Source organism: Centroberyx gerrardi, chromosome 23 (assembly GCF_048128805.1).
Source record: "Centroberyx gerrardi isolate f3 chromosome 23, fCenGer3.hap1.cur.20231027, whole genome shotgun sequence".
Lineage (NCBI taxonomy): Eukaryota > Metazoa > Chordata > Actinopteri > Beryciformes > Berycidae > Centroberyx > Centroberyx gerrardi.
Window position 1 is genome coordinate 20,623,045 of NC_136019.1, and position 14,240 is coordinate 20,637,284.

General features: G+C 41.3%; 1 protein-coding gene across 1 annotated transcript in view; it reads right to left on the reverse strand.

Moving 5' to 3' along the window:
* The window catches only part of rab1ba (zRAB1B, member RAS oncogene family a), a 192,904-nt gene that overhangs the window by 126,068 nt on the left and 52,596 nt on the right, over positions 1-14,240 (reverse strand). The window lies entirely within an intron of this gene.

The window sequence follows — 14,240 nt, forward strand, 5'->3', positions numbered from 1 at the left end:
TAGTTTTGTGAAATCAGGAACTAATAATTTCATTTCCAAAGCTGCTTTTGTGCTTGTCAGGGTTGACATATAACTCGGTCACTTCCTGGGTCAGATTCCAGCAAGAATTGGACATATAGAGGTACCTACATATGTCCAATTCTTGCTGGAATCTGACCCAGACATAGATACATCTACCTGAGAAACCATACATCTGATAAGTGTTCTTCACAAATACAAAAAGGCCAACAGACTGTGGCCAGTAGTGGGGGTTGGTACTCCGGCTCTTTAGAGACGAGAGACTGTCTGTGTGGGCTTTTCTCATGAAACTCCCGGCACTAACTGCTTGAACTCCAACTCTGCTCCAAAATGCAGAGCGATTTTCACAACTTATTGAGACTCCTGAAAGAGTCGGCATGGTGAAAACATCAGCCGCATCCCACAGATCCTGTGAGGGGGAAGGAAGTTATGGAGAGCCATTTCATTCAAAACCCCACCCAAACTGCACACCACCTATCCAGTTACCAGACACCCACCACCCAAACTGCACACCACCTATCCAGTTATCCAGACACCCACCACCCAAACGGCACACCATCTATCCAGTTATCCAGTCATCCTGCGCTGCCACCCATTGGACATCGCACGCCACCCAGTCGACAGCGCATGCTACCCAGCTGGATAGCGCCGATTGGACAGAAATTCAATCGCCTCTCTTAAAACGGAAGTAGAGCCAGAAAGGCCAAAACAAACTTTGGAAATAAGCTAAAATCTAAGGCGGAGGAAATTGGTATTATTAATATTAATGTGTGCCCTCCAGTCTGTTGGTCAGTTTTACCATCATGGCTAATCCCAGAACCTTAAGTTGATCTATGCATACTGAATAATAACAAAAGAAATAAATCAGGAGATATAGTCAAGGAAGTTAAGTCTCATCTGCAACAAGAATGGAGTTCATATTTACAGATTTATACAGATGGATCAAAGGATCCAGAGAGTGGGAAAGTGGCATTTGGATTAGGCTAACCATTCCTGAATCAAGAATTAAAAACGGACATAGAATTTCAGATCAGATGTCAGTATTCACAGCAGAGATGCTGGCAATATTATGGGCACTTTGGTGGGTAGAGGCCAATAAACCAGACTTGGTGCAAAATAATATTATTTGTGAACCTCGGCTCGGCAGCGCGCGCTGTCGACTGGGTGGCGCACAATGTCCAATTGGGTCGCTCTGCGCTGTTGACTGGGTCGCGCGCGATGTCCACTGGGTGGCAGCGCAGGATGACCGGATAACTGGATAGGTGGTGTGCAGTTTGGGTGGTGGGTGTCTGGATAACTGGATAGGTGGTGTGCAGTTTGGGTGGTGAGTGTCTGGTAACTGGATAGGTGGTGTGTAGTTTGGGTGGGGTTTTGAATGAAATCCATAGGAAGTGCCATATGAAAAGAAGAGCTACCAAAGGGAAAGCCAAGCCAAAGAGAGGCTTTCATATCGTATAACACATCCACTGACCAATAAAAACGGCACTTGATTTCAAGGAACATTGTGAAGAGCTGTGTTAAATGTGGTGGGAGGAAGGTAGAAATATCGACTGATGCAGAAATACAACATTAAGATTTACTTCTTAAGTGTTAAATCGCTTATGTCTGTCCTTGAGTGAATCACTTAGAGGCCTACAAAGGTATCCAGCATGGATTCAGGGTCATGAAGATGTAACCTCTATTAACAGCGAGCTACCTGTTTGTCAGGAAAATGGAAAGTCACAACAGAGTGGGAACATGTTCTGTCTAATCACCTTGGACATACAGGCTTACTTGCGTGGCTCTTTGTCTCTAGACTGTATATATGTACATGCTGGCTGTTTAGCCAACACACAAAGCTGACACCAGCAATTGGCTACAGGTTGCAAATGAAACCTTTGCTGTTACTATGTCACCAAGCTCATCCTGAACATTCCAAATGATGACACAAAGCCAAGATAGTTGTGTTGGAGTTCTGCAGGAGAACAATCCAATGACCAAGTAGCGCACAACTGAAGATGCATTCACACGAAAGCCACACTTCTTCCTGAAAATGAAAAAATGAAAATTCAGTCATTATCTACTCACCCCCATGCCGATGGAAAGTCGGCAAAATAACTCATGGAATGCATTGAACATCACAGATTGATGAGATCTAACATTGTAAGAGGATCCAAGGGGGGATTTTTCCCTTAAATAGCACTGTGTGATTGTTCATTTTCATTCTTTGATTTCATTTCAAAATGCCAAATAGGTAATATTTTGCCAAAATTCTTAAATGATTCCAAAACAGGGATTTGGAATAGCTCAGCCAAAACCAAAATGTGGCGGCACATCTTTTCTCCCAGAGTCAAAAATGTTCAGAAACAGAAAGTTGTTGCTTGTCTCTACTACTCTACCTTCATTAGAAGATGAGGGGGACAAGCAGGTGGATAAGCGTATGTGGCCACATTCATTTTGTTAGACTTTCCACCATCCAGAGAAGGTAGAAGTTGGGAAAATTCAAATTCTGTCAGGTTCTGTGTGCAGAAACATGACAGAGGGAGGCACTTTGGTGGTTCTTCTGTTACCGTGTACCACATACCGACACAGTGTGATAAATTAAGCATCTCGCTGCAGAGCTGTCATTCTTCTGCACCACCCATATGGTGCTCTAATAGGCCTCTGCTCATTTGCATCCCATACAAACAGACAGGCAGCTGTGTGTATGTGTGTGTGTGTGTGTGTGTGTGTGTGTGTGTGTGTGTGTGTATGAATTCTCGACAGTTTTCTTAAATCATTTTGAGACACAAAAGGGTACAGGGAATAATTGGACATCTACAGGTGAATATAAGGAGTGTCTCTTGTGTTTACTTATTCTACATGCTGAGCAGAGAAAGCATGAACCCAGTTACCTTTCTAAATCTATAATAATATTCCCTATAACGGGGCTTCAGCCTGACTCACTGTGTACTGGATTATTTTCATTTTAGTAGCTGTTAAGAATTGCTAGAATTTCATTTAGCCTTGATAAAATAGAGAAAGCCTTTGTTAACGTTTATCATCAACCGTCAGTTTTATGAGGACAATAAATACATTCCCTGATTAAAATGACTGATATGTTCCTTGCTAGTGTTTCCCTCTCTATAGAGCAACAACGAGGTATACCACAGTAATAAACATGATACTGTTCCCTGATTCCCAGTGGTTCCGTGGTCTCGAACAAGGTTAGTGGCTGTGCTTAGACTGATTGTCTTTCTTCTTGCTGAGGCGATGGAGAGTAGACACCCAGCAGGCTTCATTAACTGCGCTGTCTGACTCAGTGCAGACTCTGTTTTTCCTGCCCATTTGCAGGACCAGCTGTCTATTATAGGAAAAACCTCATAGAAGTAGACAGGCTTTATTTGCCACACTGACCATTTTCCCATTCCTTCTACATTAGATCTCCATTCACACAAATATAACTTGTGACTTGATGGTTCTTGTGCTAGCCTAGACAGCGCTGACTCTGTGCTAATATGTCACAGCAGTCACAACTGATCTAGTAGCTTTGCCATTGCCTGCCCAGTCATAGGCCCATTAGAGTCTTCTGCTGTGTCTCCATTGGTCAAGAACATAAGTATCCTCATTTAAAGCTGCACTAGGCAAATGAAAATCCAGCCATCTTATCAGCCTAAATCACAAAGTGGGACTGTCCCCATCCCCACTAATTGAGACACCATAGATTTGGGCTATTTGGCCAAATTCAATTCTGGTGTTGGTATGGACACTGGTGGGAAATCTCCTCACTGCACAGAAAGTGACTTATGTGCAAAATACAAAAGAGTCTCCTAAACAGTAGAAAGTGAACGATCCGTCCAGAGAAATGGCAACAATGGTTGAATCTGCTGCTATTTTTTTCACCTCCACCACTACCAGCCACTAAGAAGAAGAACTTTAGGTCCAAAGACTGCCCAGTTTAATGACATCATTTCTGGGTAATGAAGTCCTTCAAATTTACAAAAATTCAAACACGTATCTCCCGTTGCCACTTGGAGCCGCAAAAGTGTGAAGAATAAAGTTTCTTCTTACCTTGTGGTTGTAGTTTCCTGAGTCTTTTTATGAGCACAAGATCCAGTAGTGCTAAACTGAGTCATTATCCAGGTTGATCCAAAAGACTGTTGAGGGCAGTGTAGGTGTCCAGGTTAAGGAGTGCCTGCCCACTGTTTGAGCACCGTAAAGGGCTTTAGTGTCCTGAAATTCCTGGCAAACCTCCATACAAAATGTTCCAAGAAATACAGAAAAAGGCCATCAGCCAGAAAACTGAAGTCACACATTGTATACTCATTTCTAAAACACAAGCAAATGCAAGGAGAATTGAAAGACGCAATGGTCCTTTAGTGAGACTTGTTGAAGCTTGGCTGAGGTTTGAATGTTGATGTGGATTGTTTAGAATTTCCATCAGGGCTGATGATCTTGTTGATTTGTGAAATGCATTCTATTGGCTTGTCAGCTTTCCTGTCAAGTTTTTAATGGTATCCTTGGGTATATATTGATAAAAACAATATGAATTGATGAATTTGCGATTGACAAAATATTGTAAGAATAAAACTACAAGGACGGATGTTGGATGTTGTGGCCATAGGGTGCCAATCAAATCAGGAAATAGTAATTAAGACCCGGCATAAGACTCCCTCTCCCTCTCCCAGGCCCTCTAGTCATAACAAAACCATAATTACCTCTGTAATGAAAAACAAGGCTACTTTATAAACCACCAGAAGATTAAAGGCCTTCAACATCAATGCACTGAAAGCACAACACAAACCTTTTCTCAAGAGAGGGTGCATGTCCTTACTGCAATGAATTCAATCTCATTTGCAATGTAAGTGGTTATGGAGGGCACTCTGGAGCTAAGAAATACTAGCTTAGAGCATCACCCTATATGATCCATTCCCATTTCCATCACCCATGGTCCTTCCACTTAAAATGGAAGCGAGATAATTCTTTCCCAGAGTGAGACCACCATTTGGCTCAATGATACAGATGTGAGCAACAAGTGGACCTCTTCATGCCTCTGCAAGATGAGAAGATCATCACAGATCATCATCACAGAAGAAGAAATGGGAATGCTTACACTGGGACAGACAGGCATACTGTTTTGCTGAGGGACCGATGCTGCATTTGATATCTTATATAACCTTAGTGCGTCGCACTATGAAAGTAATGTAGCACTGGTCGTAAAGCTCTATTAACGCTTCCGCTCACTCAATCCGCAGTGGTGCTTCGGTATCTTCGGTTTTAGCCGCGCGGATTATATTACCACCTCACACCCCGCGAGGCTGTGGAGGCAAGCCTCGTCTTCGTTGTTTATGTGCACAGTGCCTCCCGAGATCACTGGAATTACACTTTCTGAACAGTTCCCCGGCAGCTCGGGCTCCCCCGGCTCACAAGTTAGCGTCCCCGACAACCATAACAACGGGAATCCGGGAGAGGTGCTTCCTGTTAAGAGGAGGAGAAGGCCGTGGAGCGGAATAAACTCCGGTCCAAATGGCTAAGGTCGTCTTTTTCTGCATACCAAAGCGTGGATTCCCTTTAAATTGAATTAGCATGCGTGCAAGAGTATATGCGCTCACTTCAGAGGGTGGCCCGCCTGCTGCAGTGACAGGGGTGACAGGTCAGATCACGCTTTCCAAACCACTTGACTTTGTTATCTTATTTCGAGAGCACCTCCGGGGCTACCAGGCCGTTCCTATGCATCGACTGTTTTGCTAATGTAACTCGAAGCCTCAAACTATGAGGACAGAGTACTGGTCCTTTTTCATTCTTAAAGGAAATATACACTCTAAGATCCTCTTACACTGTTCGATCTCATCAGTCTGTGATGTTAAGTGCATTCCAGGAGTTATTTTGTGATGGAGTGTTGTAATTTACTTTTTTGGCGAACCTACTTTCCCTCAACCTGCCTCGTCTACTTCTACTTCAGTAAGTGATTTCCTGTGTTTCCCAGAATGCCTTTCGACAACCCCCAGAGAAGGGGCGTGAACTTGTTGCTTTCAGCTGTGGGTTTTACATGTAGGTGGAGAGAGCAATAACGTTAAAGCGAGAGAATTTCTCCAGCCTCTTCTACGATGGATTTCTCCCTGCATGATTGTTGAACGTCGGTTTAAAATGGCGGCTCTAGAAAGAAGCCCTCGCTCTTTATTTGTGAGGGACTGACACCAAAACCTGATGTTTACCGTTGATGTTGCAGATAGATGAAAATCTTTCCATGTTCTACGTTTGACCAGTTATCCATGGGCATAACAGAAATACACAACCAAACAACAAAATGGGCCCAGAAATGCAAGGTGCATTGGTAATAGCTGTATTTACATCAGTTACAGTGTTTAAAGGTGGATTTTTTTCCTTTAAGAGATAAATCAGAGCCACATTCCGTGTCCGACCGTTTGCTTTCCCTCGGTGCTTTAAATTCTCAGGCACACCACTCCGCCTCCCACCCCACACACACACACACACTCCCCTTTTTTCCTGTAGCTCTTAAACATGAACACAGAGGGGGAACGAGGCAGGCATTCCTTCAGCATATTTTTCATCCTGGAGACAGGAGTCACGTCTGTACACACACATACAAGGGTCATGTGAACGCTGTGTACCTCTTGCCCTACTCTAATGAAAACTGCGACCTGAGAGATGGGCCTTGTTCTGAATGCACACGCACACACACACACACTTTTTCTCCCTCTCTCCAAACATGCACACACATTCTTCCTACCTCTTTCGCTCTCTCAAAACACTTTCACACATCTGAGCGTTGAGTGCTGTCTCACTACGGCAGGAAATATCCGCCTTCACAGCAGCCAGAAAAATAAGCCTCAATCAGGCCCACTGTGAGCTCTCACTGGTATGTAATCACAAAGAGAGACATATAGAAGGGGTATAGGCCTTCACACATTTTTTTTTAGATAGAGCCTATGTGTATATTTGTGTCTATACATCCACATACTGAGACAGTGAGAAAGAGGTGCTGGGCAAAAAGGGCGTGGGTTAACCAAACAGTATTCATAACCTGCCAAGTGGCTGCTATCATCCAACTGAGTGGCACTGTGGGCTCAGCACCGTTTATTTACCGAGCCCGGAGACGGGAATGACGCCATGCCAAAGACCCACGTATGCTGTGTGCACTTGGGGAAGAGATAACATGAGTAGGAGACAGCTGGGGTGTTTCATTACAGAGAAAACCCAGTTGGACAGTGATGCAGTGCAGATGCAGCACCTTTGTCGGTGTTTGGAGAAGATCTATACCGTCTATCAAATAATGACTCAGAAAACAAGTCTGCAAAGCACGTCTACAGTACTACAAAGACCCTTTTCATACACACACACAGTTAGATACCACTATTTACATACTATATATACAGTGCTGAATATGTGTGTTTAAGTGTGTGACAAGGACCTGTGGCACACTTTGTTTGAGGACTTGTCCATGTGTTTGCTTTCTGATATACAGTATATCCTATTTTTTAGAATAGAAATTTCATAATCAATAGGCAGTTCATTCCTCAGCAGAATTTTAACATTAAAGGATAAGGCTGGTGTTTTTTAATGCATTTCTTACCCTCAACAAATCCTATGAAAATAACAAAATCAGCAATTAATTTGTTTTGCTAACAAATCTCATCCATGTAGCCGGTGCCCAATGCAGCCTCATGTCCCAGCAGCCATAGAACTCCATTGTATTAAAAAAAACGATTAAAAACACTTCAGAGAGCCATGCCGTTGCTCTGGGCAGCATATTTCATCATCACGATGCACCAGGCCAGCTGACTTTTTCCTCAAACAACTTAATAAGCCGACTGTAAACACGTTTTCCATCTTAGGAAAGTAGTTCCGTAGCACCGAAAATAGTCCCCGTCGTAATGAAGAATTTGTTCCCATTTGAATTTGATTTGGTAATAACTACAACAGCCTGACTTTTCATGGTAACAGTTAGCGATTTTTAAAATTGAAACTATGTCTTTGTGGGCTGTATTTAAAGGTTTTTAGCTTACAATTGCAGCCGATGACTTCCGGTTTGAAGGCTAAAAAGGGAACGTGGGAAGTCAGAAAGTAACGGGAGTAGAGCAAACATATTGTTGATTTTGTTATTTTCATAGGGTTTGTTGACGGTAAGAAATGCATTAAAAAACACCAGCCTTATCCTTTAGGAACTATATTATAGAACTGTATAGTCCAGGCGAAATGTACATGAATAGTTCAGATTTGCATACAAGCACCAAAACTGATGTAGGCCTACTTGCATTACAGGTTTGATGCCCTGAACATTTTCAGAATTTGAGCCATCGCAAAATGGTACCGATCAGCCGTAGCCGCCGTTTTTCTTTCCTCCATTACCAGCAAATGGATTTTCCATTTCATAGGATTGAGAAAAAAAAGTCTCTGCACTTAAGCTTTGATCGCCAAAGAATACAATGTCCTTGGTTCCTGCCACGGTTGACCAGCACCATTTTTGCGATGGATTCTGTAAATGTTCAGGGCGTCGAACTGTTCATTTATACCAACTTTGATGCTTTTATGCAAGTCTGAGCAATTTCACCTATTTCGCTTGGGTAAGTATAACATTTGGGAATCAATCCACAGTTTGATTTCTTTTGAACTCGCAACATGTACTGTATATCCAAGGGTTTTACATGAAGCTGAAGGCCCTCGTGAAAAAGCGATGAAGGAAAGTGAGACAAAGGAAAGAGGCAGGACAGAGGAAGGATACCTGGGAGGGCATCTGCGCTTTCACGGCAGCCATTTTTTTAATTCCCTGAACATCTTGCGGGCTCTCGGTGAGATAACAGACACCGCCAACACCTCCTCATTTTGTTTCATGTGACCCCCGATGGAGAGCGTCCAGGTCAGTCTAATCTGGTCTCCGTCTCAGATTAATCTATTTGATTTCACAGTCAGCAGGATGTGTTGCGTTAATTAGTCATGACCTCAGAGAGACACACTGGGATTGATATGAACCACTATGCCCATGCAGAGACAGAGAGGGTGTGTGTGTGTGTGTGTGTGTGTGTGGAGGATAGATGGTGAGTGGGCATGTGGTGTTGATAAGAGTGTGTGTGTGTGTGTGTGTGTGTGTGTGTGTGTGTGTGTACAGTATGTGTGTCTTATTCACAGCAATGTGAAGTAGCCTACATGCCAACTCCAGAGGAATGTGAGGAGCTCCGGTGTGGAAAGCAGACCAAAATATCCTACTCACTAGAAGTACTGTTGCTTTCCTAAAATGTAGGTGTTTTCAAATGTACACTTCAAAGTAAAAGTAACTGGCTACTTTAAAAATAAAAAATAAAAAATACATTGTTACATAGAATCTTTAGCATGCTAAACCAACAGGAGGACAGAGGTCGTTTTACAGACTATGTTGACCGTCTACAAATAAAAATTTGAAATGTATTCAATCTGTGATTACAAAAAAAAAAATTACGTTAAATAACGTTACTACATTGATGTTTCTTTTGCTAGTAGCTTTCCAACTAGCTAGCAAAGCTAGCGAACTAGCTAGACAACAGGCTAAGTACTGTAGCTGGATGGACATTAACTAAGCTACTATCATGAATAAATTTGAACGGTCATGTTAAATTTAATGCCATGAAGTACAATACTTAAAACATACTTAAGTAAAAGTAAAATTACTGACTTCAAAAAATACTCACCAAGAAGGTACTTACAGTAATAAGTAACGTTAAATGTAAGTCGTTACTTCCACACTGGCTGTGAAGTTATCTCTCAACCCAGACAGGGACAGGTCTCCATGGCATGATTTAATAACACACGCACGCACAGACACACACAACAACAACAACAACAATCCCTGACCTGAAACTAGAATGTGAAATGGCACACCAGAGAATTGGAAAGTTCACCAGCCCCCCCTCCTTGTAGCCCTGCCGGCCCTGGAGGCTCCAGCTTTTGTTTACGGATCATTTGGTAGAGTGCCGTCTGTCCGCAAATCTCACATTGTAACTACCTGTGTGCTCCCAACCGTGTCCTTTTTAAACGCACTCTTACATTTTACACAGGGAGGGAGTAGAAAAATTAATTTTTCTTGTGTAGTTTTTTGATAGAAAGCAGGGTAAACTATAACTGCCGGTCGGTGATCAACATAACAACCAGCAGTATAAAGAAAAATTATATTTTCATAAAGGCATTAATTTATCAAGACCTCATCTACATATAACTTGAATAATTTTGATACGATTTACTATCATTATACTATGAATTAGGGTTTGATCGATACAGGTTTTTGAAGGCTGTTACCGATATTTTTAGAATGACATAGTCGCCAATAGATGATTTTTATACTTAAATGCCAAAAAAAGGACAAGGATTCAGTTTCCCCCAGAATGTGGAGAAAAGTCTCTGAAACATCATGGGACAACTCTCAACTGAAGATTTCCGACTAAGGCTTCAACTGTAATTCCATAATTGGGGGCATTCCGTGCCTGTGGGATATAATGTATTCTCATTAAAACTTTTTTTAAATGCTTTTTTTACATGATCATGTTTGCGCAAATTAATCAGCTAACATTTCTATTTTCATTTAAATATTTATTTAAATATCTGAAGCCATTACATTTCAAGGATGATTTGGAAAAAAAACGATATTTTTGTGACATTTACTTTGTGACATTTACTCTCAGCAGAACATCTTGAGGTCATCCATAGTTTCCCACTGATCAACAGGGTCTGCTTTCTGATCCAGTGTGTTTTGATGTCAAATAAGACGACATCCCTTGAGAGAATATTAAACTGCCAGAAGATTAACCGCCTGCTCTTTCCAGTCACTGGTTAATAAGATGAAATCGGTCATCACTCTTTTCCTACGTTTACTTTTCTCTCTCTCTCTCTTTGGCTATTCAAATTCTCTCTAGGCTATTTTAATTTCCCTTTTTTTAATTTCCCTTTGATTGTCCTGGAGTGATTGTGACACAGGAGGAGATGGTGGGAGGAGAGGATAGAGGGAAGGATGGAAGGAAGAGGATGGAGGGAAAAGATGGAGGAGAGGATGGAGGATGAAGAGGGTGATGAGGAAGATGATGGAGGGAAGAGGGTGATGAAGAGGATGATAGAGGGAAGATGGATGATGGAGAAGATGATGGAGGGAAGAGGATGAGGAGAAGATGATGGAGGGAAGAGGATGAGGACAAGATGGATGATGAAGAAGACAATGGTGGAAAGAGGATAAGGAAAAGATGGAGGGAAGAGGATGAGGAGAAGATGGATGATGGAGAAGATGATGGAGGGAAGAGGATGAGGAGAAGATGATGGAGGGAAGAGGATGAGGAGAAGATGGATGATGAAGATGATGGAGGGAAGAGGATGAGGAGAAGATCGAAGATGAAAATGATGGAGAGAAGAGGACAGAGGAGAAGGTGATGGAGGAAATAGGATAAGGCAAAGATTGATGATGATAAGATGGAGAGAAGAGGATGAGGGGAAGATGGATGATGGAGAAGATGATGGAGGGAAGGGGATAGAGAAGATGGATGATGGAGAAAATGATGGAGGGAAGAGGATGAGAAGATAGATGATGAAGATGATGGAGGGAAGAGGATGAGGAGAGGATGGATGTTGGAGAAGATGATGGAGGGAAGAGGATGAGAAGATAGATGATGAAGATGATGGAGGGAAGAGGATGAGGAGAGGATGGATGCTTAAGTTCTTGTAGGTCTTTCATGTTCCAGAGGCTCGGGTACAGAACAGAATGTCCTCAGCAGAGAAAATGTTACTGACAGAATTTTAACATGTAGTTTTCCTCACCTTAATTTGCTCCAACCACTGAATTTTAACGCAGTGAAAATGAACAGAGCAACAAGTTCTATTTGCAAGGAGCCGACTCTATTTCCTCACTGTTTCAGCAGTCAATCTCAAAGTTTGATTTCCACTTACCAAGGATTGGCTGAGCCTTTATCAATGGAGATTAAAAACGTGTACATCTGGAAGCGGATATACGAAAACGCCCGTGAAATCCAAGCCACGCGACAACCAGCCATGCATGTAATCTCAAGCAACATTTGACATTTCGACAGCCGGCAATCACTCAAGTTGCTATAAAAAAAAACTTTTCATACTTTAAAATACCAAGCTCACTGAGGTCTGTTGTATTTCTAATAAAAATGCATGGTTCTGTGGCACAAATGGAATCCACAGGCAAGGTAACTGCGGCTACAAACAGCTTCAAAAGCATGTTCCTATAATTAAAGGTCAACATTTCTAACTTTGAAAGGCCCCTACTCCAACACTGTTAAGTCGAATTTACATTAAACTTGCCACAAAAATCCAGCTATCCTTACAAATATCACTGCCTGGCCTAATGAGGCTGGTAGAATCAAAGGTCACAATTTTTAACTTTGAGAGTTACACCGCTGGTCTGATTTTGATGAAACTTGGAGGGATGATGCATTTTGTCACTGATTGGCCCAAGGGGCGCCTGCATCATTCGTGGGGGACGACATGCTTACTTGATTTTATCTGTATTTATCCAATTTGCTGCACTGGTAAATGGAAAATACTGCATCACAGACAAATGAAAGTGAAGTGAATCTCCTGATGTGAAACAAGTTGGTAATGTGGAATGGAAGAAATTAACTTTTGGTGAAAATCCGACATGTGGAACTCTCATATCTTGACAATTGCATAGCGTTGGCGAAGGTATACGCTCTACTGAGTGCCATCTAGTTTTTAAAAGTAACACCACACAAGCTCAAGTAACAAAGATCATGAATATGTGGATAACTCAATTTTGATTAAAAAAGTCAGACAGAAGCTCATAATTCCACGCTCACGCAATGCCAAATTGTGTTTGGCTCAAGGTAAAGCAATTATCAATACTTGGAGGAGTATCATGTCTCATCTCACCTGCAGGAGGCAGCTCATCTCACTGCCAACTCCTGCACATTAGAGAATAGAGGAATACAGAACTTTAGATGTTACAGCAATGAGTTTTGGAACATATTCTGGATACGCATGGCAAGGAGTAGAACTAAACATTCTCATTCAGTGAGCTGAGCTTAGCTGAGGTTAGTAGACAATAGAATAAGAATAGAATAGGGTCCATTTTATGTAGGTTTTTGAAGACCGATTCCAATATTTTGAGATTGCAGCTGCTGATATTTTGTGCCGATGTTCAGCATCTTTAAATTCCCCTAGAATTTTATTCTTGTCAGGATGGAAAAGCCTCTGACACAGCATTTACACCATCATGGGACACTAAAACTCTCCACTGAAACCAAGAATGATTATGATGATGCTGATAACAATAAATATATTCATGTATACTTGTGTGGAATGCAATCAAAATCCCATAGACACCCAGTGTGGTATTGATCAATTCTACAATAAATATGTAATCAATCAAAAACATATGCTGCACAGCTAGAAGCAGTTCATTATCAAGTTAGTGTTACATGGTAGAACATTATAATCCCTTTCTGTTCCGGCAAAGCAATCATCAGCAATCAGATTTTGCAGAGGCAGGCAATAACAGTACAACCACCAGCTGATTTATAAAATTATCTCATTTATTTACAAATTGCTGATATTTTTTGCACGGTGTGATTCCAAAGTTTCTGTAAAAGATTGTCATATTAAAACACTGTTTCGTTAAATTGAAGTCTCCAAGTAATTTGCATTGAACAACTGTGAGACGGTGAACGTAAAATACATGCACATACATCTGTACATTCAGTTCATGTCGCCAAAATAGATCTGATTACAAAATATAGTGCTCAATATAAACATCTGTGTAGTTCTGTTTTACAAGCGGACTCACTATACATATTTAACCAGTTTTTGAAAATGCACGTTTTAAATTATCCTTCCTCTGGTGTTGTATATTAAAATAGCCGAGCTGCTAAAACTTAGCAAAAATAGATTCTGGAGTCTCTGTGAATGCTATCCTCTCTGCATATTATTTTATATATATATATATATATATATATATATATATATATATATATATATATATATATACACATACATACATACATATATATATATATATATGTATATGTGCAGGTTATGCACCTTCTCAACAGCAAATATAGATGTGATTGTTGGATAAAGACATTTTGGGAGGACAAACAGTTAAGTGTTTTTTTTCTTTTTTCTTACAGCAGGAAAAGGGGAGCTAAAGGTTTCACCCTCCCGAGTGTCTTGCAAATAAATGTACCAACGTCTCCGAGTTTCAAGTCAATGACAGGAAAAAAAAAAAAAAAAAAAAAGCTCAAGAACAG